General features: G+C 51.8%; 1 pseudogene; it reads left to right on the top strand.

Annotated features, from left to right (window-relative positions):
- Nucleotides 1-26,409, top strand: LOC149346690 (lamin-like; annotated as a pseudogene).
- Nucleotides 26,410-27,083: the final 674 nt, after the last annotated feature.

The following is a 27,083-nucleotide window of genomic DNA, read 5'->3' on the forward strand; positions in this document are numbered from 1 at the left end:
ATGTCGACGATGTGCCACCGCGAGACGGCTGTCAACTCAACGACGTCCAGTCACAGCGTGTCCCCGTCCAAGGACTATGGCGTCGGCAAGGAGGCATCGGGTGATTCCGGTGTTGCGAGCAGCGGCCACGAGCGAGGTTCGTACTCGACTCTGAGTCAGTCTCGTCGCACCCGCATCCTGGAGAAGAATGAGCTGGCGAACCTCAACGACCGTCTCGCGGCGTACATCGACCGAGTCCGTGAGCTTGAGACCGAGAACAAGATACTCGTCCAGATGGTCGACAAGCAACACGAGACGCGGGCCAGTGAGGCGAGCAGCGTCAAGAATCTGTACGAAAGGGAGCTGGCCGAGGCCCGGCGTGCGATTGACGTCGCAGTACACGAAAACGTGCAGCTTCAACTGGAAGCCAGTAAGTGGCAGGCTGACTGCGAAGCGTTGAAGGCCAAGTGAGTCCTGCCGTTTTCGTATCTGTTACTTTCGGTGTTATTTTGTCACTGTAATTTTCGGGGATGTATTCAAGAAAATATGCATCTTCGCCATAAAGGACATTGAAAGAAAGCGTAAAAAAAAATTCAGGGGGCACTTTGGATTTCCTGGCGCACTGTTTGGCATTGGCTGCGAGGCTGTTTCTGCTTTATTTGACTACACATTACCACTACACACTTTGACTGCCGGGTTTGACTGCTTCTTTAGCACGACGCTCCTCCGTCCTATCTGCTGTTTCGGATTGGTGGTGATGTGAAACTTTTATTACATCCTTTCTATTAGGCGTTCAGTGCGTTCTAGGCCAAGGCGACGAGGGCACGTTGCAGCCTCAGATCCAGGGAGGCGAGCCAGATGGGCCACGGTGGGGGTGGGGGGAAAGGATAGGCGGGGGACTGGAAGGCTGCGTGACACTGTGTAAGGATAGGCGGGGGACACTGTGTCTGCGACTGTGTCTGTGACACTGTGTCTGCATATGTGTGGGGACAGTTTGGGCACTGAGGTGTGGAAGTGTACCGGTACAGATAAAGTTTGGCTGGTGCATGTAGGAGATTAGAATAGTGTTTCAGCGACAGTTCAACTATTCTCATGCACGTAGCATATTTGGGCATCGCCGATTTAGACATCGCCGATTTTCTGAAGATCGACTTGCCGGTCGAAGGATCACTTAAACTCTCTTCCGATAATTCGGAAAGACTTCATGGTCGCTGCCACTGTACAGCCTTGCAGTTCGATCGGCCACGCACTTTAGTTCATAAAGTTCATACTGACTTTTGGCAGTGACTGTTGGCTTTCTTTGAATGTGTGCGTGGGCTCAGTTCGTTTAACTTTGCTGTCCTCGCTTAGTTTTACGCACAGATGTGATAGTGGCAAGTTGGCTGCATGATTAAATAACGTATATGGCTTGGCGAAGTGCACATCTGTTATCTTGATTTGTTCTATTGGACTTATGGTTGCGCCGTCTGTTAAAACCTAGTGATATTATTGATGGCAACCGGTACTTACAGTACCATACAACTCACGTTGGATGCAAAGAAATTCGAGTGGCGACCTATTGGCGAACTGGTCCAACTGTGATCTTATCATGCATTCTTGGCGTGCATCTCTCCTAATGTAAATCGTAGCTCAGGGGTGATTTTCTGTGCGCTCAATTTTCTCCGTGCAGGCGTGCCAAGAGAGAACATGGTTGGTCAACATCTGAGCGACGCGCAACAGAACTGGAGTCTCAGGTTGTCGTCTTGAAGGGACACCTGAACCAGACACTTGCCCAACTCAAGGTGAGGTTAAGGAATGTACTCCCCGAGGTGCTTCTTTTTCGAAAAGTGCCGGGGCACCTGTAGCTGGACCTCATTGCTGGGTTTGACTATGTGAGCGTAGGAAAGATTTAAAGGTGGCAGGTACTTCGAGAGCAGAAGGGGCATGGACTCTTCACTTCAGATATACCGGGTGTTTTACGTAAGATGTTCTAAAATTTAAAAATTGTGCTTTTTTGAATTGAAAGAGTGAATTTTTCAGCATAGCATTATCATCAATGTAGTGCATCAGATTGCTCAGCAAAGACGTGCTAACTAGCAGGCTCGTTAACTGATATTGACTAGTCGCCGCGGTGGATCAGTGATTGTGGTGCTCGGCTACTGACCCGAAAGACGCGGATTCAGTCCCGGCAGCGGCGATCGAATTTCGATGAAGGCGAAATTCTAGAGGCCTGTGTACTGTGCGATGACTGCACGTTAAAGAACCCCCAGGTGGTCGAAATTTCCGGAGCCCTTCAGTATGGCGTCCCTCAAAGCCTGAGCCGCTTGGGAAGTTAAACCCCATAAACAAACTAACTTTGACTAGTTAATTTTCTAACTATTACTGTTTGTCTCCTTAATTATTGGACGCCGCGTAGTCCGCCGTAGGGAATATCGGTAACAGTTTTTAGAATTTCGAAAACGCAGTTCCTCTCGGCGCTGTGGTCCAACAAATTTTGCCTGCATCGCCCCAAAATACACGCGCTTTCTAGAAGCTTGCAGGCGAAGCGACCTCTTCTGTGCGCGTAACTGGTTTCCATGTCTGGTTCTTCTTGTATTCGGCATCACTGGGTTGCTTGAGTCGATGATGACTCATTATTAAAATTTTTTTTCTTTGTGCGTGCTATATGGAGTTAGAAGCTTCTTCCTCATAATTGAGAATTGGAACAATGGAGGGTACGTGTACTGTCTACCAGAAAAAGAGTACAGTGCAAAGAAACATGCAAATGCTGTTTTACGCTCTTTCCAAAAGTTTTGCAAAATAACTTCTAGCAGAACGGTGCAGGATGCCCTACATTTTTTTTTATTTATTGCCACATGTTGTGTGGCATTCCAACGTCACACCTCAGAGGCTAAGAGGCAATTAAGTTGGCCTTTCTGCGCAGGATGCCGAAAGTGAGAAGGATGGCTTGGCGAAGAAGCTGGACAAGGCCAAAAAAGACCTACACGGCCAGCTTCTGCGTGTGAATGACCTGAGCAACCAAACCAACACACTGAATGAGCAGCTGGACTTCCAGAAGTCGCTTTACGAAAAGGTATTTTCTCCTGCCCGGGCCTGAATTCTGCATTGGTATACGTAGACTGCTTCCGTGTGAGAAGGCGCAAGCCCGACCGCTCACTTTGTGAACGCAGTCGCCGCGTGCTGCCGCATCCCCTAGTTAGCCGCATGCCCATATATGTGGAACTCCGGGCCACCTAGGACAAGAACTGCAAAGCATGATCAATCAGTTAGACAGGCAGATCAGAACGGTGGGGCTAAGAATTAACATGCAGAAAACCAAAGTAATGTTCAACAGCCTAGCAAGGGAACAGCAGTTCGCCATTGGTAGCGAGGTGCTGGAAGTAGTAAGAGAATATGTCTACTTAGGGTAGGTAGTGACCGCAGATCCGGATCATGAGAGGGAAATAACTAGAAGAATAAGAATGGGGTGGAGCGCATATGGCAGGTTCTCTCAGATCATGAATGGCAGCTTACCAATATCCCTGAAGAGAAATGTATACAATAGCTGTATCATACCGGCACTCTCCTATGGGGCAGAAACGTGGAGGCTAACAAAGAGGGTTCAGCTTAAGTTAAGGACAACGCAGCGAGCTATGGGAAGGAAAATGATAGGTGTAACGTTAAGAGATCGGAAGAGGGCGGAGTGGGTGAGGGAACAAACGCGGGTTAATGACATCTTAGTTGAAATCAAGAGGAAGAAATGGGCTTGGGCAGGGCATGTAATGCGAAGGCAAGATAACCGCTGGTCCTTAAGGGTAACGGAGTGGATTCCAAGAGAAAGCAAACGTAGCAGGGGACGGCTGGAAGTTAGGTGGGCGGATGAGATCAAGAAGTTTGCGGGGATGCAGTGGCGGCAACTGACAAAGGACAGGGTTAGTTGGAGAGACATGGGAGAGGCCTTTGCCCTGCAGTGGGTGTAGTCAGGCTGATGATGACGTGTTTTTGTTCTTTTAACAGGAGCTGCAGGAAGTGAGCGTTGCGACACAGACGGAGATCACGGAAATTGATGTCCGGCTCAAGGAGAACTACGATCGCAAAGTGGCCGAGACGCTGCAGGAGCTCCGTGAGCACTACGAATCCCGGATGGAGCTGCACCGGAGGGAGAGCCACGGCGTCTACGAAGCAAAGATGCGTGAGCTGCAGGATCAGCTGGATCGACGCTCCTCCGCCTGCTCGGCCTCTCTGGACGAGCTGAATAGCTGCAAGCACGTCTGGAAGGTGTCAACTCTCGAATTGCAGAGCTCGAATCTCTCGTAAGTTTACAAGGGTAGACGTGCAGGCTAGTTGGTGAACCATGAATCTTTAAAACAGCGCAAAAGACAGGGACACAGATAGAAAAGACACACACAGCGCTGACTTACAACTAAATTTATTCATGGAAAATACATGTATATATACATATGGCAAGATGCGCGAAGGCGGCAAACTGGTAAAATGCGCCAAAAAAAAGTTGAAAAAAAACCTAATGACGTGTCGCGCGCTTTGCCATGTACGCCCGTTCTTTTTCAGATAGCGCAAGAAAAGGGGTGCTGACGCAAAGGTCACCCAGAGCTGATATCCTTTGTGCCTCAATTATTTCCCTCGTGGTTCGGTCCTTGCTTCTTCTGAAAGTTCGGCACTTATGAAACATCGGTTTACACACTTCCTGATTTTTTTTTTGTGCATTCAGAGCAGTGAAACGGCAGGTTGCGGTCTTTGGAGGTAGCCAAATCATTATGTTCCCTTAATCTGTCGTTGAGGCAACGCCCTGTTTGTCCGACGTATATTTTTCCACAAGATAGCGGAAGTTTGCATTTTACCAGTTTGCCGCCTTCGCGCGTCTTGCCATATGTATATATACATGTATTTTCCATGAATAAATTTAGCTGTAAGTCAGCGCTGTGTGTGTCTTTTCTATCTGTGTCCCTGTATTTTGCGCTGTTTTAAAGACTCTCGTAAGTGTTGAGCCGCACGACTCATGCTGCCAACTTCTTCCTTCTAACAGCTAAAGTTTGATTCGGAAATAAACGCGGATTACATAGACACCGCAACCGACGTGCTTAAAGGCAACCGAAGTGCCGCCGTGGTAGCTGGCATGCGTGATGTACAATGCAGTTAGTCAAACTTTAAGACAACTAGGCCTTGAAATAAGATTCTCTTTTTGGAAGCTGGCATACACTTCACATCGCCACGACAAGTCGCAAATGGTCAACCACTGCAAAATCACATTTGAAGCTCCGAACAGAAGATGCAAAAGGTTGAAGGCACTGTGTGCATCTGTCAGTGGTGTTCAGGCAGAAAAGTTCACACTGCAGTACGCACAATTCTGCCTATCACACATGGACATTGTCACCAGCTATCTGATGGAAATGCAAGAGTCATAAAAAAACATGCAACATGCAACATCTGACGTTTACACGTCAGATAAAAAAAGCCGCTGCTGTAGCTGAGTGGTTATTGTGCTCGGCTTCTGACCCGGAAGACGCGGGTTCGATTCCGGCCGTGACGGTCGAATTTCGATGGAGGTAAAATTCTAGAGGCCCGTGTACTGTGCGATGTCAATGCACATTAAATGATGCGAGGTGGTCGAAATTTCCGGAGCCCTTCACTACGGCGTCTCTCATAGCCTGGGTTTCTTTGTGACGTTAAATCCCCATAAACCATAAAGGGCAATTGAAGAGGTTTTAGAATTCGATGAGCTTATGCGGGAAGAATGTGTGAAGCATGCAGGTAAACCTTGAGAAATCGTTTTGCTCTAGCATTTGAAACGGTGGTTTAATCGCCGAATAAAGCGGAGTCAGAGTTCAGGCTTCTCTGCAGTGCACATCGACGAGCAGTCTCCCGATAATGACGTCACGTACGGCGGCGCTGCGTTAACGAGGAAACGGTTGTTTAATGGAAGAAAACCAACGAAGCATTTTTTTTTTTGGTGGCATCAGACGACGCACAGCAGCATGCAGGCGAGGGCAGCGGACATCCGAAATTTCGACAAGTGATGTCACTACGAGTTTCCCCGCACGCCTCCATCGCAGTGAGGACGAGCCTGAACATCGTCGCGGTTTTAATCGACGATTACGTCACCATTTTAAATGCGAGTGCAAAAATACTTTGCGTGCTTTACCTAGAACCTTCATAGCTTCGAATTCTTGCATAACCTCGAACTCTGAAAAAACCGTTTCAGATTCCCTTTAAGCCCTAAATCGACCAGGCTCCTGTGCGACAAGTAAAACCACTTTTCTCGTAGTTTTCACTCTTTCTGGTTGTCACACATTGCAAAAGAAATCCTTAAGGTGAGTTTTTGCGAGCATACATTCTAGCTGCGGTTTAATGGCAAGTCTTTCTGTGGAAGCACTGCCGTAGGTATAGATGCCGGGTATTGGCACGTCCACTTTATGTATCCACATTTTTTGTAGCGCCTGCTCGCACACGCAGCCAGCCAAGTAAGCACGATGCCAGTAGCCGAACGAAGATCCTTTAATAGATTAGTCGCGGCAGTATATACACAGCCAGGGCCACCCGTGGCGCCCTCCAGGATAGGTTAATATAATTATATACATTCACGGTAATTACTAACCCGGCCTACTGTCCCTTGTGGGATTTGTGCAGAACCAGTCCCTGTCATCCCGCGTCCGAGACTTGGAGCGGCTGTTCGAAGAGGAGCGAGATCGGCACACGCGAGCACTGGGGGACAAGGAAAAAGAGACCCGGAGGTTGCGAGACGAGATCAAAGAGCAACTGGCCGTGTATCGAGACCTGCTGGACATCAAAGTAGCGCTGGACCTTGAGATTGCTGCCTACCGAAAGCTCCTGGAGGGCGAGGAGTCGCGCCTGAACATCACTCCATGTGTGTACTGCTCTTCTTTAAGGCGAGAGCCTTCAATGCCTCATCGTTGTCGAACGGAAGGTTGTCAGCAGAGGTGTAACGCTTTTCGGTTGGTCGAAATGGTTATGACGTCAGAGTGCTCGGATTCAAAGTAATGAGGTCAGGTATGGATGCCTGACGCCCCGTTTTGGAGCTGACGACCACTAATAAAAAATAGTTGTCGTCCACTCCGACAGGGGGCGTAAGGCGTCCGTGGGTGACCATATTACATACCTCATTACTGCGAACAGAGCCATGGACACAACCGAACTCATCGAAGCAGAGAGAGTCGTGCTAAAGAAGCAGTCAAAATAGGCCGTCAAAGGGTGTAGTTGTAATGCGTAGCCAAAGTGTGTCGTCAAATAAAGCGTTAGTACAGCACGACCAGTGTCGCAGTCAATGCCAAACAGTGCGCCAGGAAAGGCTTTTCGCCTTGCAGCACAATAGAGCCAAATTGCCCCTTGAATTTTCTTATCCTCTGGTTGCCCTGACTTCAAGGAGGGATATATTGCCAACTTTTTTTTTTCTCATATCTTCTGTTCGCAGAAGTATAAACTGCCCAACTCTGTTGCAGCATTTTTGTCTCGTCGCCTCTTTTTTCGAGATTTGACGTCACAGCGTTAAAGACCGCGTTACCCAGAAAATCGCCGTTGTGAGCCCAAGATCACGAGCATGACTCTGGCAGATGATGCCCAGAGAGCACCACGAGAGGCGGGCTAGCCTCGGAGGACGAGTGGTCTTGCGGCGGTATCGCAACCGGCCCACCGTGTGAGGTGGCAGTTATATCAATCGTTGCAGCCGTAGTGCCTCAGTGGTCATGGCGCCCGGCTGCTCGTCCGGATGACGCGGGTTCGATCCCGGCTGCTGCGGTCGCATTTCGAAGGAGGCTAGGTTCGAACCCTACCGCGGCGGCCGCGTTTCGATGGAGGCGGAACGCAAAAGGCGCACGTGTACTGTGCGATGTCAGTTCTCGTTAAAACATTTGCAGTTGCTTTGCTCTGGTTAAGCCTGGATATACAAGCGAAAAGCTGCAGTTACGCTTTGTTTGACATCATGGCTGTCGCAGTTCGCGCACAATGCACTGGGAGCACCACGATAACTGTGTAGGCAAGCGAGTTATATTGCCCTCCTTCCGCATGCTGTGGTAAACACGCGGCTGCAACGAAATGTCAAACGATGGCGAGGAGGCGAGCGCGCAGTAGTAGCGGCGGTGAGGAGGCGGCGCACGTGCGCAGTAGCGCGCGGCTGCGCCGAAAGGTGCGATGTCAGTGCACGTTAAATATCCCTAGGAAACCTCGAGCACTTCTTTTTCTTCTTTCTCTCTTCTTTCACTCCCACCTTCCTCCCTTCCCTTATGGCGCGCTTCAGGCGTCCACCGAGGTATGCGAGACTGATACTGCGCCATTTCCTTTCCTCAAAAACCAATTTAACTCAAAACCCGAAGTGTTACTAGCGAGTGAGTGAGTGAAAACTTTCAGTTCTAGATTCGGTTGTATTCTGCGGTTTTCAGATGGCTTCGTCATCTTCTTGCTCAAAGGTCGGTTGCCGTTAGTCCAGGGCTCCGCTGGATGCAGCTGCCAGTTGTGCTCGCCGAATCAGACCTTTTTGGTCGACCCGGCGATCGCTGGAGAGCACTCCCTCCCATTGCTCCGCACTCGGGTTTGTTATAACTTGTACCACGCTTATCCTCTGGCATGCCCACGTTATGTGGTACAGAGTGAGGGGTTCTTGGCACCAAGGGCATTTGTGTTTGTATTGTGTGGGATACATTTTGTTAAGTACGTACGTGTAGGTTCGGGTACGAGACTGTCTGTAGCTGCCTCCAAGCGACAGTCCTCTCTGCTAAATGAGCTGTCCGGTGGTGGATACCGCTTTCTACAGCCATTGTAATAGTTTAGTATCGCCGAATAATCTTGGGGTACAGGTTCGTTCCCCTCGAGGTCGCCTACGTTGGATGCTCGGTAATAAGTGTACCCTCGAGCTATCCTGTCCGCCTCTTGGTTCCCTGTTACTTCCGCATGTCCCGGCGTCCATATTATCGTATGCCTGATTGGTTCTCGTTTGTTTGTCGTTGTGTTATGTGGACCCAGAGCGCTGTATGCGGAGCGCTCTGTGCCCTATTCTGCCGCGTAGGTAGTTGCGGCATGCCGTTTGTGAGTCTGTAAGGATTGTTAGAGACCGTTTAGATCGATAGCCCTCCGCTGCCGCTAGAGCGACGGCCGCTTCCTCAGCCTCGACTATCGTACAGTCTTGTAGTGATGCGCTGGTGATATCGCCTAGGGTGGAGTCAATCACCGTTGTTACCGCATTGCTGTTGTGCTGCCCCGCTGTTCTGGTGTATGTGGCTGCGTCCACGTATACCGTCGTTTCTTGGGGTGCTAATGTCTTTTGTAGGTATTCAGCTCTTGCCTCTCTGTGTGCTTCGTGCAGGTTGGGATCCATGTTCCGGGGTGTGGGCGTTACTTTTAGTGTGTTGCGATGTTCGTCCGGGATTGTTTCTGTCCTCTGTATCTCTTGAATTTTATCGGCGCGGCCCGGTTTCTTCAGGAGCTCCCTGCCAGATGGGGTCTGCTGTAGTCTGCGCCGTTGGGAGACTAGTTGTGCCTCTCTCAATTCATAGAATGTGTTCTGTAGTCCAAGGGCTAGGAGCTTTTTAAGTGCTGTGAGGAAGGTGGAGTTGGCTTTGTAGGCTTTGCGTAGAATCACGTCCGCCTGTTGTACCTAACTCTTGATGGGATTGTAGTAGGAGAGGCTGTGTGTCACTCGGCTGACTACCAGGCTTCTGACCAGCTTGAGCGTGTCCTCCTCTCGCATGCCATGACGTCTGTGTGAGATGCGCGTGATCATGCGGGCCACTAGTAGAGTGGTTGCTTTGAGTAGAGCGAGGGTGTGGGTGCAGTGTTGGTTTGACTGTATCCACATCCCCAAGATTCTGATTGAGCGTTATTTCCGGTATCGACTTCCCCTCGAGGTAGACTTTTAACTTTAAGTCGTCGCTAGTGGGGACTGTGCGATTTTGCATTCCTGTTCAAACTCTTAGGAGCTGGGATTTCTCGGTGGAGCATGCTAGCCCTCTTGCTCTGACGTAGTTCTGTACGCAGGTTTTTGTTGTGGCTGCCTTTTGTAATTTCTCGTCTTTCTCTCCGAGCGAACCTGTGTTGACCCAGATGGTGACGTCGTCGGCATACATGGCATGGTGTATGCCGTCGATTGCTTTTAACTGTTTTGCCAAGCCAATCATGGCTATGTTGAAGAGCGTCGGGGAGATGACCGATCCTTGAGGTGTTCCTTTATTTGGAGTAAGGAATTTGATCTGAGCTCCCCCAGGCCAATCGTTGCCGTTCTGTTTGAGAGGAAGGCTTTGACGTAGCCGTACATTCTGCTCCCGCAGTTCAAAAATTATTCCGGAGACCTTCACTGGAGAGACCTTCACTACGGCACTTTTAGTTTCTTTCACTCCCACCTTCCTCCATTCCCTTGCGGCGCGGTTCGGGTGTCCACCGAGATACGCGAGACAGTTACTGCGACGTTTCCTTTCCTCACAAAACCAAAATTCTAGAGGCCCGTGTGCTGCGCACGACAGTGCGCGTTAAAGAACCCCCAGGTGGTCAAAGTTTCCGGAGCCGTTCACTACAGCGTCCCTCATAGCCTGAGTCCCTTTCGAGCGTTAAATGACCATAAACCAAACCAACCAACATGTATTTATATTTCGGTGTCCTAAATGCACTCTTTTCGGTTCAGAAGTATCGTCCGTCTCTTCCTGTAAGTACCTGGGTATTACTGTAACGCAAAACCTAACATGGTCATCTCATATCACGAACATCGCAAACGAAGCTAATCGTACCCTTGGTTTCATACGGCGCAATCTACGTTTTGCCACCCCATTCATCAAATCATTAGCATACATAACTTTTGTCCGTCCTAAACTAGAATATGCTTCGGCAATATGGGATCCTCACCAGTCTAACCTCTCTTTAACCTTAGAAAAAATACAAAATCGAGCTATCCGTTTCATTTATTCTGACTATTCGTACTACACTAGTGTGTCTGCCTTAAAAACTAAAGCTAACTTACCCAGCCTTGAAACGAGACGAAAAATTTCTCGATTGTGCCTCTTTCATATGTTTTATCATTCATCTTTAGGAGAATAAGTCATATCACCTGCTTATCGCCTCCCAAGCCGTATTAACCACCATAAGGCCGTCTACGCCCCCACCGCAAGAACTACCGCTCATTCTCGATCTTTTTTCGTCACGTCATCCCGGGACTGGAATGATCTACCACAGGACGCCGTGCATCACATCAACGCCATCCATTTTAAGAACGCCATCAAGACCATTATTGTTTAACTGTCATGCCCATCCCTCATGTAATGCCCCATACCAGGGGCCTTTGAGGTATCAAATAAAAAAAAAATTTGTACAGTGTATATTGTCGTCCTGCCCCTATCCTTCCTTCTATCGCTCCCCTTTATTTCCTTCTCCCTGTCCTCGCCAGCTGCCCTTTTATTCCCGCTAGCCGCAGCTCAGGTGCTTCAGGTTTCGATGGCAGATGCCGCGGCTAGCAGCATCTTTTATTGCGAAAGCAATACTAGTTGCACTTTCAGCCCGTCGCGTAGCGAGGTCGGTAGCTACCAATGACCTTTAGCATGACCCCCTGCTGTGACGTCATGCCGTCTGCCGCAAAAACCAGGGGCCCAACTCGCGGCCCGCTTAGCCCGCTTAGCGGTCCGCGCTAAGCGGACCCCCGAACCGCACCGTACAGGAAGGGAGGAAGTGGGAGTGAAAGAAGAGGGAAGCTTCTAGACAATCATCCGTTAGCGTCAGCCGCTCGTTTTGGCGACCGAGGCACGCATAAATCTCCCAGCACGTGGGGGCCCTCCTGTGGTGAGTATTGTCACGTTGTAGTGACGGCAGTCCAGTGGCCAGGAAAACACCAGAAAGACTTGCAAACGAAGCTCTTTATTTGGGCTGACTTGCGCCCGCAAAAGAACTGGATCACTCGGCGGCGGCGTAAGCAACAAGCGTGCTCGTCAATCGTCGAACTACGAATGTCCGCCGCTCGCGGCATCGCTCAATTTAAAGGCGGCAAGGAAACTTCCAGATAACAGGACAAGATCATCTACAGTAATCTAGAAAAACCTAGATGCAGCCCTTCATGGCTGCGATCAATCGAGATTAGTCTGGTCGCTTCTCGCGCCACGAACAAAAGTGATAACAACCCTTTCCTGCAGCCTTGAGCGTGAACGAACAAACACTACAATGATACGTGGCATTACCCCCCTTCCAAAGAAGCATCGTCTCGATGCTTTAAAATGAAAATAAACACGGAGAATGAAACTTCGAGTCCTTCAGCGTTCGTAATATGGCTTCAGGCGTACGACATGTACGACTTCCGGGCGTGGGCGGCGTCGCTGAGATGCTGTCGTGCCGTCGGGGATGACTTCATAGTCGAGGTCACCGATGCGACGGAGAACCCTGTACGGGCCAAAGTAGCGTCGCAGCAACTTTTCGCTCAATCCGCGGCGGCGAACTGGCGTCCATATCCAAACCCGATCACCTGGCTTGTAATGCGTGTCTCGTCGGCGCAGATTGTCGCGTCGGGCGTCGGTGTGCTGCTGGTCTTGAATGCGAAGCCGTGCAAGTCTTCGGGCTTCCTCGGCGCGATGAAGGTAGGCGGCGACGTCGAGGTTGTCTTCGTCGGAAACGTGCGGGAGCATTGCGTCGAGTGTTGTTGTGGGCTTCCTGCCGTATACCAGCTGGAATGGAGTAAACCTGGTTGTCTCCTGGGTGGCAGTATTATAGGCGAAGATCACGTAGGGCAGAATAGAGTCCCACGTCTTGTGTTCGGCGTAGATGAACATGGAGAGCATGTCTGCGATGGTCTTGTTCAGACGCTCTGTGAGTCCGTTGGTTTGCGGATGATAGGCAGTTGTCCTCCGATGACTTGTCTGGCTGTACTTTAAAATGGCTTGCGTCAGTTCCGCTGTAAATGCTGTTCCTCTGTTTGTGATTAGTACTTCGGGTGCGCCGTGTCGGAGGAGAATTTGTTCGACAAAAAATTTTGCAACTTCTGTTGCGGTACCACTAGGCAACGCTTTTGCTTCGGCGTAGCGGGTCATGTAGTCGGTGGCCACGATGATCCACTTGTTACCTGATGATGAAGTAGGAAAGGGGCCGAGTAGGTCCATCCCGATTTGCTGAAAGGGTTTAGTTGGCGGTGGTATGGGGTTCAGGAGTCCGGCTGGTCTAGTCGGAGGCGTTTTGCGTCGTTGACACTCACGGCACGTTTTCACGTAATGCGAAACGTCGGTAGCTAGCCGCGGCCAATAGTACTTCTCCTGGATGCGGTGCAACGTGCGAGCAATCCCGAGATGCCCTGCAGTCGGCTCATCATGACATGCCTGCATAATTTCTTGCCTGAGATTTTTGGGCACGACAAGAAGATGCACTGTCCTGTTGGGCGCGAAGTTCTTCTTCAGAAGGACATTATTGTGAAGGACGAAGGACGACAGTTGGCGCTTGAACCCTCGGGGAGGCGATGCGGTCTTGCCTTGCAGATAATCAACCAGGCTTTGCAACTCAGGATCCGAGCGCTGCTGCTGCGCGAAACTGCTCGCGCTTACCGGTCCTAAGAAAGCGTCGTCGTCTTCCTCTTCCGGTGCTGCGTCGACGGGGGCTCGCGACAAGCAGTCTGCGTCGGAATGCTTGCGGCCAGATTTGTAGACTACAGTTATGTCGAATTCTTGAAGGCGCAGGCTCCAACGAGCAAGGCGGCCGGAGGGATCTTTCAAATTGGCTAGCCAGCACAGAGCATGGTGATCGCTCACAACCTTGAATGGTCGTCCGTACAGGTAGGGGCGAAATTTCGACGTGGCCCAAATAATGGCGAGACATTCTTTCTCGGTGGTCGAGTAGTTGGACTCGGCTTTCGACAGTGAACGGCTAGCGTACGCGATAACCTTCTCTTGTCTGCCATTTTTCTGAACGAGGACCGCTCCTAAGCCCACACTGCTTGCATCGGTATGAACTTCGGTTTCGGCGTTTTCATCAAAGTGCCCGAGCACAGGAGGAGACTGTAAGCGGCGCTTCAGTTCGTTGAAAGCTTCCTCTTGCGGCCTTTCCCATTTAAAAGGCACGTCAGCCTTGGTAAGTTGGGTCAAAGGTTCAGCGATGCGCGAAAAGTTCTTGACGAATCGCCGGTAATAAGCGCATAATCCAAGGAATCTGCGTATAGCCTTCTTGTCATTAGGCTGTGGAAACTCTGCGATCGCAGCCGTCTTCTTGGGGTCTGGGCGAACTCCATCCTTGCTTACGACGTGACCAAGGAACAGCAGCTCCTCGTAAGCGAAGTGGCACTTCTCTCGTTTCAGTGTCAGGCCTGAAGACTTGATCGTTTCCAGCACTATCCGAAGCCTTCTGAGGTGGTCTTCAAAGCTTGAGGAGAAGACAACAACGTCATCTAAGTAGACTAGGCAAATCTGCCATTTCAAGCCTGCGAGCACCGTATCCATTACTCGCTGGAACGTCGCTGGGGCAGAGCAGAGGCCGAATGGCATCACCTTGAACTCGAAGAGTCCGTCTGGCGTGATGAACGCAGTCTTCTCGCGATCTCTTTCGTCGACTTCAATTTGCCAGTAGCCGCTCTTCAGGTCCATCGATGAGAAGTACTTAGCGTTGCACAGCCGGTCCAGTGTATCGTCGATGCGGGGGAGGGGGTAGACATCCTTCTTCGTAATGTTGTTCAGGCGGCGGTAATCGACGCAAAAGCGAAGGGTGCCGTCTTTCTTTTTCACTAGGACGACCGGTGCTGCCCAGGGGCTCCTCGATGGCTGGATGACGTCGTCACGAAGCATTTCCTCAACTTGCTTGCGGATAGCTTGGCGTTCTAACGGCGTTACGCGGTAGGGGCTCTGTCGCAGTGGTCGTGCGTGTTCGTCTGTGACAATGCGGTGCTTGGCAAGCCGGGTTCGTCGCACATTCGATGCTGATGAGAAGCAATCGGTGTACCTTTGAAGAAGACTGCGTATTTGGTCTTGTCTGCTCCGGGGTAATGCTGGGTTGATGTCGAACGTGGGTTGATGGCCTTGTTCAGATAGTTCTGCAGGTTGGTCGGGTAGGGCAAATACGTCTCTGATGTCTGCCAGCTCGTCGAGGAAAGCGATCGTCGTACCTTTGTTTAGATGCCGGTATTCTTCGGTGAAGTTGGTTAGCAACACCTGGGCTCGGCCATTTCGGATTTCGGCGACTCCCCTCGCGACGCCCAATCTTCGATCCAGGAGTAACTGGGTGTTCCCCTCGATAACACCTCCGGCATTTTCGATGTCTCCAGTACCTATGCCGACGAGAACACTTGATCGGGGCGGCACGCTCAATGCTTCATCGAGGACGTTTAAGGCAACGTGATGAGTCGCGCTCGTCGCAACAGGTATGCAGGGTTGCCAGATGGCTCTGACCTCAGGTAGCCAAATTGGCCTCCGTAGTAGCCCAAACGTAGCCAACAGCGAAATTTTTGCGTAGCCCAAAAGTAGCCAAAAAATTTTTTTTTTGACGACATTTCTTAAACATATTGAATTAATTTTCGGCAAGAATATTTACATATTAGATTTCTTTCCCGCAGATGATGTCTGAGGGGGTGCGCACGGCGTGTTCTTTCCGTTGTTACGTTTCGCATCCGTCTTGCGCGCTAACCAGTGCGGCTAACAGGTGCGCTAACCAGGTCCTAAAGATGGGGCCGCAGTTCCACTTTGCAGGCGCGGCAGTAGGCCATATCACCTGAGGCGGGTGTCGCCAGCCAGTCTGCACTCGGAAAAGAACGGCGGCGCTAAAAAACGCAATCGCAGCTCTAGTTTAGGAATATTTCACCTTTTAAATGTTCCCGCGCAGATTAGACACGCCGACAGTGAAAATACCTTACTGTATACTTACGCAGCCTCACTTTCAATTGTATGCTTTAAGAGGAAGGTTCTGAATGAGAGCGTCACCTCAAAGCATGCATCGAGCATGCGCCTTCTTGAAGTTACATTCTACGATATTCATGAGCTCAGAATAAACCAAAAATGATGAGAAAAACAATTACCCTTGAATTCCGGCCCCTTTTTCCATTTCTTTTTGTAGTTCCGGATGTACATCGCCCACTTGCCCATTCTTAAAGTTCTCGTAGCGACGGATCTAATGCCATGTGATGCCACTAACTTCGGCCGCCTTCGTTAGTTACAGTGCGTTCCGCTCCGCGTCGAAGGATGGCTCCACGGCTCCGCATGAGTGCACGCAGATTACGCAACGGACACGGCGCTCTCGCGTCGCTCGCAATGAATATCGAGGGCTGCACGTGTGCCGCTTGAGGCTGCAGAAAAAGCGCAGGCTCTTGCGAGTGGCACGCTTGCTGTGTCCAGCACGAGAATAGGAAGAAACAGAAAAAGACCTTAATAATGCGTAAGCATTACTTACCCCATGCGCGAATCTTCAGCAGAATGTGCCAGCAGAACCGGAATGAACAATACAAGAAAAGAACATGCCTGGCGGTGGGTTTCCAAACAGCCACCTACCGCAGCCGAAGCGGACGCCCAAACCACTAGGCCACGTCTATGGTTAACGGTTAACACGTGAGGATCACGAAACCAGGCAACAGAAGCGAAACAGTAGCATTTAATGCTTACGCATTCACACCACGTGGGGAGACTTAAGTTCTCTTAATGTTTTCTCTCTATTCTGGTACCATGGTTGTCATGGTCACCCGAGGTGCACCGTCAATGGTAGAACGCTCACATGTGCAGACGGCAAGTCTATATTCAATAACGTGCGCGCGGGTGGCGTTCGTTCGCGGATTAAGTGGAATCTATAAGCCGTGAAGTGTTTCCGCGGGGGCAACTTTCACGTTGTGTCAACTCTTTATAAAATAAATCGAAAGGCCATGATCCTTGACCACCTGAAATACAAGTTTTTTCGAACACAGCGTTTACAAATTGTCATTTTGTAGCAGACGCGCTCAATTTCTTTAACCTTCTATAGCGTGAATTTTGATTGCAGCATGCCTTTTATTTCTGTCACTGCATAATTGTAACAGAACACATTATAACTACTATAACATTTTTTTTCACGCATGAAAAATATGTAGCCCAAAAGTAGCCACATAGCCAAAACGAAATTTCTGACGCCAACTCGGACAACAAGTAGCCCAATTTGGCTATTAATAGCCCAATCTGGCAACCCTGCAGGTATGGCTTTTTCCGTGGAAAGCTTGATCGACTTAGATCGAAGGTCGATGATCGCCCGATGTTCGTTCAGGAAGTCCATTCCCAAAATCACGTCTCTCGAGCATTGCTGTAGGATCAGGAAGGTTGTCGCATAGGTTCTCCCATTTACAGTAACTCTCGCGGTGCAGCGTCCTGACGGCGTAATCAGGTTGCCACCTGCGGTGCGGATCAGCGGGCCATCCCAGGTTGTTGTCACCTTCCTGAGTCGGACAGCGAGTGGGCCACTCATGACAGAGTAGTCAGCTCCCGTGTCCACCAAGGCAGTAACCGCGTGACCGTCGACCGTAACTTCAAGGTCACTTGTTCGCGTTCTGGTATTGTACGTTGTCTTCGGTGCCCGATCTCGGCTTCGTCGAGTAGTGAGGCTGCGGTGGGCGTACTGCGACGTTACTTCACTGGGCAGCGGTAAAAGCTTCAAGTCTGGCCGCGTCGTCGTCGGTGTCGTCGGTGTCGTCGTCGTCGGTGTCGTCGTCGTCGGTGTCGTCGTCGTCGGTGTTGTCGTCGTCGGTGTTGTCGTCGTCGGTGTTGTCGTCGTAGTTGAGGCATGGTCTTGAGTACTCGTCGATGGAGGATCTTTGTCATTGCGCTTAGAAGCAACCTCACCTCCAGAGGCTGCTTTATTTAGTTTAACCTTCGTGGGCTGGGGGAGCGTCCACGCACGGCGTAACCTCGGCTAGGAGAAACAAAGCGCGGGGACGATGGCGACGGGGAACGTGATAGGCGGCTCGGCGATGAGTATTCTTCCCGACGTAAAAACTCCTCGATTTCGGCTGGTCGCTGGCCGGGTCGGGGTCGTGGAGCGTCGTATGAGAACCCTCGGATGCCCAGTCTTCTGTATGGGCAGTGCCGGAGGACGTGACCGGCTTCGCCACAGTGGAAGCATAGTGGGCGGCGCTGGTCGGGAGTTCTCCACTCGTCGCATTTCCTCGGCTGCGCGCGTCGCTCGTAGGACGGGCGGGTTGGGGCGAGTGGGCGGCGGTCCAACGCAGCTGGCTGAGGGCGATAGGGGCTTGGGTCCCGTCGTCGAGGTGCAGGACGGCGCACAGCTGCGGCGTAAGTCATGGCTGGGGGCTGCAGAGGCTGCGTGGGTGTCGGCGTCACACCCAAGGCCTGTTCAACCTCGTCCCGGATGACGTCAGTGAGCGATGAAAGTTGCGGCTGCGTTCCCGTTGGCAGCAACCGTCGGAGCTCCTCTCGCACAACTTCACGTATAACCTCCCGCAGGTTATCATTGTTAGCGGTGTCCATGCAGCTTGCTGACAAAAAGCGCTGCTGGCGGTCATACTGGCGGGCTCGGGCGTCGAGAGTTTTCTCCATTGTGGATGCCTCTTCTACGAATTCAGCGACGGTTTTCGGTGGGTTGCGAACGAGGCCGGCAAATAGTTGCTCTTTAACTCCTCGCATAAGCAACTTCACCTTCTCTTCTTCCTTCATGTTCATGTCGGCACGCCGGAAGAGACGCTTCATCTCCTCAGTATACACTGCAACGGTCTCGTTTGGGTGTTGTATGCGAGACTGTAGCAGCTGCTGGGCTCTCTCCTTTCGCACGACGTTTGTGAAGGTCTTCAGAAGCTGTTCCTTGAAGGTTTCCCAGTTGGCAAGGCTGGCTTCCTCATTCTCGAACCAGACTCTTGCTGGTCCCTCCAGGGCGAAGAAGACGTACCTAAATTTCATGGCGTCGTCCCAGTTGTTGAAGACAGCCACACGGTCGAACTGCTCCAGCCATTCCTCGGGGTCGGCGCCAGGCGAAGCGTCGAAGGTTGGTGGCACCCGGGGCTGCTGCAGAATGATTGGAGTGGTCGTCTGGGGCAAGGTCATGATGGACGTTGGTACTTGCTTTCGCTTCCGGGTAGGGTCCGGCAGGGTGCCGAACTCAGGTGCGTCCCCTTGCAGGCGTCGGCTTGCGCGGTGGACTGGACTCAGGTCTTGCGGTAGATGACTCAAAGGGCTGGCGTCTCGACTTGTAGGGGGTGTCCGGAACATGGGAGGCTACCCAGCACCTCCACCAGATGTCACGTTGTAGTGACGGCAGTCCAGTGGCCAGGAAAACACCAGAAAGACTTGCAAACGAAGCTCTTTATTTGGGCTGACTTGCGCCCGCAAAAGAACTGGATCACTCGGTGGCGGCGTAGAAAGAGAAGTTTATTTTTTCTGTTTTAACATAGAAAATACAAAACAAAACAGATGAACTTAATGCCCTGATCAGTCAAGCACATGCTCAGTGACGCAGCACTGAGCACGTCAGTAATGCAGTAAAAATGCCGATACTCGACCGCCGCGCAGGACGATAAAGTATGTCGACCATTTGCGCAAGAACTCAGCCTCGCTCATTGACAGAGCGTCCATGCATGCTTGTTCAAAGAGGCGCGTGCGCAGGCGCTGCAACATTGGGAACATTGTTCTTTGCGGACGCCCATTTAAGGATGCCACTCCACGCTGCCGCCACAAAACGAACATGCCGACACACAAGAGCATATTTGTGAACAGTTCGCGTGAACTAGTGCGCGCTTCGAGGCGGGTTAAAAACATGCGTGACACTAATGTCCAAAAGGTGCGCGCAACTACACACTCAAACATTGCGTGCTGCAAAGTTTCAAGCAGACCGCACTGCGGGCATCGGGCGGAGGGCGCCACGCCCCACGCCGCAAGGCGGTCTCTTGTGGGCAGGACCCGCCAGCCTCGCAGCCAGCCGAAGTCCCTGACATCTGCAGGAAGCGTAGCTGAGGTCAGTTGGCGCCAGCGTGCCCGTCTCGTTTTCTGGAGTTGTTCGCGGGTCAGCGCAGCGACCGTTAGTGCTTCACATATCCTGGAGGGCGGGGTTTCATCAACATCCAGATCGGGCACGCTGGCAGTCAACGACGTCAGTGTGCGGCGCACATTAACGAAAAATGCCGGGGGCTGCTCGGCTGTAGGGCCAACCACGTGTTGTGAAAAAAACACGTTACGCGCTGTACCCAGAAAGTATGTGAGGAGTGTTCTCCCGGGATAGTCTGGGTTGCGTACAAGATCTCGTACTCCTCGCAAGGCGAGCACATTGCACATGGTGCGGATACAAGGTATACCAAACCCACCCATGTACGATGGAAGGCGCATGAACATTCGTGACACAAGTTCGGTTTTGCCCGCCCAAACGAAAGAGCCACAGGCCGATGTTAGCCTGCGCGCAAACGTGCGCGGTGGGTTTGCGACGCGGGCGACAAAAAAACATGCGGCTAGGATTGTAGACTTAACTACATAGCAGCGCTCTGCCATTGAAAGGCGGAAAGTTGACGCCACCGAGAGGCGTTTCTCAGCGTTCGTGCGGAGGTTAGTCCAGGTTTCGCGGGCTACTTCTCCGCTGGCGAGGAATACTACTCCCAGGACTTTCACTCCCTGCACCCACTCCACCTCGCCCGCAAGGTTCGGTGTGAAGGTGCCAAACCTTAGTGCCTTGCTTTTTCCCTGTTCAATAGGGCCCCTGATATCTCGCTGTACTCGAGAAACAGCCGCGAAAAAGCGGCGTAGCTATCCTCGTCCTTGAGGAAAAGCGACACGTCATCGGCGTAGGCCGATACCTTGATTTGGCCCTGGCCAGGCAGAGGGAAGCCGCGTATGGATGGGCTGTCGTTAATGCGCCGGATGAGTGGATCCAGGCATAACACGAAGAATGTTGGGGAGAGAGGGCATCCTTGCCTTATGCCCCTGGTGACTGAGAAGGGAGCGCTCTGGTGGCCGTTTACAGAGAGACGAGCATTCAGGTCTGCGTAAAGTAAGCGCAGCCTGCTGACAATTTGCGGAGGGAATCCGAAGGCTTCAAGGACTCCGAACAGATACGAGTGTTCCACCCGATCGAATGCTTTCGCCTGGTCTAGTGAAACAAAGCACCCGCTGAAGCCCGTCCTGCTGGCAAATGTGAACAGGTCTCTAGTGAGTGCCAATGCATCAAACACAGAGCGGTCAGGGACGCTGCTGGTTTGAGCCCGGTGGATTAGGTGAGGTAGGATCGTCCGCATTCTTGTGTTCAGTAAAGATGTGACTATTTTGTAATCTGCGTTTAAGAGGCTTATGGGCCGCCATGCTTGCGGGTCGGAGGGGTCACCGCCCGCTTTCGGAATGAGTATGATGCGACATTCGCGGAAAGAGTTTGGACGTAACCCATCCGCGAGGAAGCCGTTGACCATCTTCAGGAGCGCTCCTTGGATCTCGTAAAAAAAGTTTGAATAAAAACTTGTTGGAATGCCGTCTGGACCGGGGGCAGAGGCTGCATTCATACTCTGCAGGATGGCGTGCAGCTCTTGGCTTGTGGCTGGTGCGCAAAGGTTTTCATGCAGCTCTTCAGCTACTCGTGGAAAGTTTCCAAAAAAGCTTTGTAGAAGCCCGTCATAACCATCTTGAAGATTTAGCCAACTGTCCGTAGAGAACAGGTTCGAGAAGTGACTTGCAAAGATCGTGCAGATATCGGACGCGGTTTTGCTTTGGGTGCCGTCTGGGAGTGTTACGAAAGGCACAGTAGCGGGAGCGAATTCCTCTGCCGTGCCTGCGCGTACGTGTCGTAGCACAGCCGGGTCTGATATCGGCCGCCCGAGCTGGTGTGCACGACTAGCTGCCCGTGATGACTGGCAGAGCAACACGTGGTAACGTGCTTTAAGTAGACTCAGGTAATCGCTCATGGCAAAGGTTAAGGGTGCTCCCCTTTGCACTATACGGATGCGCTTGAGGGTGTCATTCAGTGCATGAGTTACCCGGCGTCTGCGGTCTTGACCGGCCGCCACCAGGGTTGCTTGCCAACGAGCCTTGAGTGTGTCCCATGAATCAGTCGCAACGAAGCTCCTGCACGATGCTGCCAACGCCGTACGCAGCGACGCCACGCTTTCCGGGTCCGCCAGTAGGCTCGTGTCCATGCGCCACGTAACAGTACGTGGGGTGTCCTCACCAAAGTCGAGCCTGACTGACAAGGGGTGGTGATCGGAAATCACCGGCGTGCCTGCAGGGAACGCGAGAACTTCGCAGCTAACGACAAAAGAAGCGAGCTCTGGTGGAAAATAGAATTTGTCTATCCGACTCGCTGACTGTGCTCTCTCAAACGTCGCTCCAAAGGCATCCCCGTGAAGCTGCACCCACGCGTCAGACAAGCGGAACTGAGTCACGAGATCGCGGAGCGCGGGGGCACCGCAATAACGGCGACCGTGACCCTGTCCGCGGACGTCACGGTCGATGTTAAGTACACAATTGAAGTCACCGACGATGAAAGTGGGGTAGGGATCAAGGAGGAATGAGTCGAGGCGCTCAAAAAAATCAGAACTATTAGTCCGCCGTGCTGGCGCATATACAACCAACGCACGTACCCGCCGCTGGTTTAGTGTGAAGTCGACCGCAAGAGTGCGGCCGTCCAGCCCGAAAGTGCAATGAGCACCCGCGCGCAGGCAGGGGTTTACAAAAACGACACCAACACCGCACATATGAAAATCAGTCAACGAAAAATAAGCAAAAACAGAAAACCGGGTGGTGAAATTCAGCACATCAAGTGAAGTACGGAAGTTGCATTCCTGTAAAAACAGGATGTCGACGCCCCTAGCCCTGGCAAAGTGCATCACCTCTCTCTGTCTGTCTACGGATTGAAATCCCCGAACATTCAGGGAGAGGAGATGCACAACCGCCATGACTGCCAAGAGCACCGACGGCATAGCATACAACCTAAAGAGCGCTGCCATGGGCGGCGCTTGGCGCGCGCGGCACTTTTTTGCTAGAACGTTCGTTAACAGTCCCTTCGGATTCCGATGATTGGGGGTGGGCACGTTTGAAGTCTGGTCGGGAAAAGTCCATGTTTTCGGGGCCGTCGGCGCTTGTGGCCTCGCTCACCGGTTGCTGCGTGGTCTTGGCGACGCTCGCAGCTGAAGCCGATGCCGACGCCAGGGTCGCCGATGGGAGGGTGTGGCTGGCTGGTGACGGGAAGCGCGCGTCGTCCGCACCTCCAGGAGTCGTCGTTCCTGACACCTGGCCGCACGTCAAGTCGCCTGTCAGGCGAAGCGGCGTGACTTTGTTCGGTACGTCCACCAGGTCGCCCGACGCCACGCTCGACTCATCGCCGCTGCTGCTCTCGGTGTTGAAGGAAGCTGTGCGGGGTAGCGGCGGCAAGGGTTCCGCGAAAACAGCACCGAACGGCTCCACCTCGTTTGAAGGCGTCCCCTCGAGCTGCTCCTTCACGGGCACCTCCGTCGCGGGGGCGGGTTCGGGCTCCCTCGGGCGACTGGTCGTTGGGTGCTCGTCGGCAACAGGCGTCCGGACGGTTGGTGGGCTCCGCGTTTCTGCGGCCACGTTGTCCTTACTCGGTTCCTTCCTCGAGGCGGCGGCCGCCGCATAGGACCGTGGCCGCAGGCAGTCCGCTGTGGCGTGGCTTCCACCGCAGCGCCTGCAAGCCGCTCCGCATCCGGCCGTGTCGTGGCCGAACACCTCGCAGCGAGCGCACCGCGGCGTTCGACACGCCGCGCCGATGTGGCCGTCCTGCCCGCAGCGGGAACACACCTTCCGGACGCCTCGGTAGTCAAACATGACGCGGTGGCCCTGGACGGTCAAGAAGTTCGGCACCGCCTGCTTCATCTCGATCCGGACCACGCGCGTCCCGTTGCCGACGTGACGACGGCCCTTGAGGACGGGGTGGGTGATGTCCAGCACCTTGCCGAAAGAGCTCAGTGCCGCTGCCAGCGCCGCGTCTCCCACGAACAGCGGCACACGAAAAGCCGTCACGTGGACCACGGCAGGACCCACGCAGGCTACTGGGACGGAAGTGCCGTTCACGTTGAAGGCGCCTTCCACGAGCATCTTCTCCGCCGCCGCAGCCGAGGCCATGGCGACGCAGAACTTCATGCCTCCATGGTGCTGGAGGCTCTCTAGCCCTTTCGGGCCGACAACCAACTCGATGCCGTCGACGATGTCGTCAGCTGTCGCGTCGGATGTAACTGTGAACGAAAAACAGTGCGCCTTTGGGGGCGGCGCACGGAACACCGGAGGGGCAGCAGGTCCCGGGCCTCCCATGACGTCACGGGCGGCCGACTGGGCTGCTGCTTGAAGGCCAGGAAGTTGCCCGAGCACCGGCAAAGGCACGGCGCCTGGGCTGGGAGGCTGGTTGCGGATCCTCGGGGTCGCAGTGGATCCGAGGCCCGCCTGCACTTGTCAAAACTTCTCAGCAAGCCAGCGCCGAAAAAACTTCGCTGGTTCTGGACGAGCTCGGGCAGCAACAAGCGTGCTCGGCGGTCGTCGAACTACGAATGTCCGCCGCTCGCGGCATCGCTCAATTTAAAGGCGGCAAGGAAACTTCCAGATAACAGGACAAGATCATCTACAGTAATCTAGAAAAACCTAGATGCAGCCCTTCATGGCTGCGATCAATCGAGATTAGTCTGGTCGCTTCTCGCGCCACGAACAAAAGTGATAACAACCCTTTCCTGCAGCCTTGAGCGTGAACGAACAAACACTACAATGATACGTGGCAGTATAATGCCATGTAAAACAAATCGGCAAAACTTTGATAAACATAAGCTTTACTAAGAGCACTACCAAGACACGCCACCAGCCAAACCAGGCGCAGCCAGGGCTGTTGCTTTCGCAGCTTAACGGGCTTAACCAAGCTAAGCCTCTGTAAATTTTTGCTTTCATTTCTGTTTTTTATTACCAATAAATAGCCACTAACAGCAAACCGAAAAATCGAACTTTCGCGATCGAAAAGTGCAAGCCATAACATGCTGCAAAATATGCACGTGAAAGTGTGGTTTATATTCTCTGAAGTGCATTCTTACATGCAGTAGGTGGTGTCCAACTTATGGCGGACATTGCGTCACGGCGAGGTTTCGTCACGTGAATTCTGACTTCCGGGTCTTCTCTGTCGCGGTGTTTGCATTGGTTTTGCCTGTGAACGTGAGTTTTCGAGCATATTTTTTTTATTTTAGACGTCCACAGCACCGAGAAAATGGTGTGTTGCGCTGCCCTCAACTGCAGCAACTCTGGCAAAGCAGGCTACAAGATGTTCAGAGTGCCATGGGACAGAGAGCGACGAAAACAGTGGGCCGTTGCTATCCGCCGGCAGACTGCTGACGGCAAACTGTGGATGCCCACCGACAACTCTCGGCTTTGCTCCTAGCATTTCGTCAGTGGTACGTGTTTGAGACCCTTGCGTAAGAAATGCAGTCTGCTTGAGTGGGTTTTGCTCTTCTTTTTCCTTCAGGAGCACCAAGTGCTGACCCAGACGACATTGATTATGTGCCGCAGCTGTTTTCATATGACGACAAGAGCAGCGCTCGGTCATTTCGCATCCTGAAAAGGTTCGTACGAATGCCTTCTTGTTCCTTCAGCGTTTAGAGATGCTATAGCATTGAAATATTTTTCTTTTTCCCTCAGTCATCAGCGATATCGGCGTGTGCCACCACTGCCGGCAGCTGTAGGAACGGAAACAGCAAGCGCTGCGGAGTCAGCTGCAGGCGGTGGCTCTGTGACACTGCCAGACGAGGCAGACTCATCAGGCGCCACGCTCGCGGACTTCGAGGCTGACTGTGATGCTGGACGAAGGCTGGCCGATGCAGGCAAGCAGCTATGCACTTATTTGCAGCAACAAGTTAGTGTAATGGGTGCTAGTTAAAATTTTAAGTGAATCTCATTTTCTTGTTGAGATCTTAATTGAAGACCGTTGTTTCCTTTTTGTCATGTTGAAATCATCCGAGTTAGAGCACCCACATATGAACTATTCTTTTGGCAGCTTTGAACGCTTCTATGTTTCTCACACCTGTTGGATATTTTCTAGTTAGTGCTTTGATTTACATAATGATATTCTCTTCAATTTTAGGAACTCAGACAGAGGCGTCTGTCTGTATCAGCTGCAGCCAACTGGGCGCTGAATGCGAGAAGCTGAGACGAAAAGTGTGTGACCTGAGCAAAGCGAACAGGCGGCTAAGGCAGCAAAAGGCCAGGGATGCAGATGTGGCTGCAATGACTGAAGCCAAAGTTGCATTTTACACTGGTATGTGTGTGGCTCCTTCCTCTAATATAACACCTCTTTCTGCATTCCATTGTGACAACTTGGATTGGTGTAAAATGAGCCCCTATTCATTCAGCCATACGATATAGTGGTGCTCTTAGGCCAGAATATTATGTGGAAACACAACTCTCATTGCGGCTTCCAACTGTTACCAGGATGTAGTACAGTTCACTGAAAGTCGTTTTCTTCTATCTTTTCAGGTCTGCCCAAAGCAATTTTTTTTAGTCTTGTCGTTTGTCGCAGCAGGCCTGCCTTCTAACCATACTGCATTGCCACAGGGAACAGAGTTGTTTTTGTTCCTGATGCATCTGAGGCAAGGTTTTTCTGTAAAGGACCTGGCGTACCGTTTTTTTGTGTCCCGTACCACAGTGCATGCCATTTTGAAGGTTTGGATGGAGCCTATGAAGGCTTTGTGCAAGGAATTAATTAAATTCCCTGACCCGGCTGTTGCCCAGTCATGGCTGACTGCGAAGGACAGGCACTTTTTCCCGAAGCTGCGGTGCATCATCGACAGCACAGAAGTTGCAGTGTCAAGGTATGTCTGCATTATAAGCTCTGGTATATTTCTTCAGCACTGTATAGAAACGGATTTTCACGCCCAATACTGAAACTTTTTTTTTTGCTTACAGATCATTCAACCTCAACCCACAGCAGGAAGTGTGGAGTAACTACAAGCAGGACTGCACACTAAAGTTTCTTGTATGTGTGAACCCACATGGTGCAGTTACGTTTGTCCCCTGTGTATGGAGGGAGAGTGACAGACAAGCAGATCACATTAGAAAGTGGTAAGTTTGTTTATTGCTTCTTTTCACTCTTCATGTTTTAATTTTAGCGTTATGAAAAGCCCCACTTTGAACAGTCGCAGTCGTTCACCTTTATTCATACAGCACATAAACTTCAGATGAGGCGGATGAGATGAGCGGAACTTCAGATGAGGCAGATGAGGCGGAACAAAATCAATCCTCCAAAGTAGAGCCTTTGCATTT

The sequence above is a fragment of the Amblyomma mixtum genome, chromosome 4 (assembly GCF_055824585.1).
Source record: "Amblyomma mixtum isolate Tamu chromosome 4, ASM5582458v1, whole genome shotgun sequence".
NCBI classification, from domain to species: Eukaryota; Metazoa; Arthropoda; class Arachnida; order Ixodida; family Ixodidae; genus Amblyomma; species Amblyomma mixtum.